Source organism: Penaeus chinensis, chromosome 18, assembly GCF_019202785.1.
Source record: "Penaeus chinensis breed Huanghai No. 1 chromosome 18, ASM1920278v2, whole genome shotgun sequence".
Taxonomy (NCBI): Eukaryota; Metazoa; Arthropoda; class Malacostraca; order Decapoda; family Penaeidae; genus Penaeus; species Penaeus chinensis.
Genome location: NC_061836.1, coordinates 18651508 through 18654007, shown reverse-complemented (window position 1 = coordinate 18654007; position 2500 = coordinate 18651508).

Below are 2500 nucleotides of genomic sequence, written 5' to 3'. Positions count from 1 at the left end.
ATTATTACTTGTATTATTACTATTATTATCATTACATTATTATTATAGTTATTGTTATTATGATTATTAATATTAGTTATTATCATCACTGTTATTATTATCATCATTACTATTATTATCATAATAATTATCATTATTATCATAATAATAAGCATTATTATCACAATAATTATCATTATTATCATAATGATTATCATTATTATCATAATGATTATCATTATTATCATAATAATTATCATTATTATCATAATTATCATTATTATCATAATAATTATCATTATTATCATAATAATTATCATTATTATCATAGTAATTATCATTATTATCATAATTATTGTTGATATTATGATTTTTATGATTATCATTATAATCATCAGTATCATCATTAGGATTACTAACATTATCATCATTATTACTATTATCATTACTCGGTTACTCGGATAGGTGGAGATAAAGTCACTGCAACGAGGCACTAGAAGGCTGGGACTTTACTTAAAGCCTACGTTCATTACAAATCTATTGCGAAGGTTATAGGAATGTGAACCGAGCAGGTGTATGGATTTCAGCAAATCAAACATCTGAGGATAACTCATTTCTAATTCAATTTAAAAGTGTGAATATATAAATTAAGTAGCATCTATAAGACAATGAGAATCGGTGAGTGAGCGTAATGGGTAGGCAACGAGAGGGACCTTTCACAGGATGGAGTTAATTAGCACTGATTAACAAGTACGATGGGGATGGTGAAGTAGGCAACGGAAAATCGGTTCACGTAGTGTGGGCTTGATTGGGGTGGGGGGCTAACGAAAAAGGACATTGGTATGCAGACGTGGAAATGGCCAGATTAGAGAGAGAGAGAGAGAGAGAGAGAGAGAGAGAGAGAGAGAGAGAGAGAGAGAGAGAGAGAGAGAGAGAGAGAGAGAGAGAGAGAGCTACTTAAAGGAGAGATGTAAAATAAGGCGCGAAGATGTGGGTTTGCACGGTTTTACAAATAAATATAATAACAACAAAGCATCATTATAACTACTCTATTGACAGGATTTCGAGGATGGGGGAAGGCAAAGGAACAGGAGTTGGGAAAACTAAATAGGTTCGGAAAAGCAAGCCGAGAACCAGATTTAAAACAAAAAGGCATCACAAGCAGTTCATTCCAGGGAATACGAAGACAGAGAGATAAAGTATAATTTCCGATCAATAGGGGAAAACGTGTCACAATATATATCTGAAATTATCATTCTTGAAATATAGATGTACATGAAAAGCTTTCTGTCTTTATACTACATACAGTGAAAGATAGTTCGATGATACACTTGTGATCTCCCATTAATTTTCCAATTTTGTCTAAAAAAAGTATTAAAGTAAAACAATAGGAAGGGGAAGAACCCAACGTGATTATCGCCTAATTCTACATAGGCATATTTTTGCGTTTTGAGGAATAAGTGGACATTCTCCAAAAAGATAATTAAAAGGAATAAACCCACGTGTTCAGGGCTGACTAATGGTCCGCCACAGATAATAAATCAGTATATTTCCTCAGCATGTCTCGACTACGGTTTCCAAGTGTTTTGCAAATGGGAATGCATAATATATAACATGATAACATGAATCACAATAAGTTAAAAATACATCGGTAAACAAAAATCAATACTATATTTCATCATGGGATAAAGTGGTATCATGAGAGTTCTGATAAAATGTGGATGAGAAGTGGAGCATATCTTGAGCCCGTGTCTACACTGCAAAGGTGCTAAAACTACGTAACCTATCCTTGCTTTTCTCCAAGAGACTGCAAAAAATCTGAGGCGGATTTACGTAGAACACATTCAGGCACTCACCCATCGGTCTTCTTCATATATTCTCGCCTCCATACTAACATTGAACCTTTACGTTTACTCAGATCAAAGAAAAATACTGAACACTGAATTTGTTATCATTCGACGAATTTGATTTACAATTTATTGTTTTCTTGCGATTATACTTATACTTTATATAATAAACTGTTGTAAAATAATACAAATATAGTGTATACGTTTTAACAATTCCAAATATATGTAAACGTTAGCTTTAAGTGAATCTGAGTATCCAGTGACGTGAGGTGCCTGAAATTGGACGGACTTTGGTAACAGAGCCTAATTCTATTTTGGTTTTATGGTAAAATGTTAGCAATTATATTTTAACGGACACTTGGAAGAACCTACGTGGCGTTCACGTGATTATTCCTCAAGGCAACTGGAAAATACGCAAGAACAATATATAGTGATAGTAAAATATAGAGAAGCAAGCATGATTATTTAATGATGTCACGGAAATTAACTAGTTCGTAATAAAACTAAATGCTATGTTTGCAATAACAAAAAATACAAAAATGAATAGCTAACAATAAAAGAAATAAGAATAGATAAATACTGAAAATATATCAGTATATGGAATCCTTGTGGAGCGTGTGCTTGTCTCTGGCTGTCTGTCCACTAAAATCTAGAGAGCGGAAAAGATCTTTGTG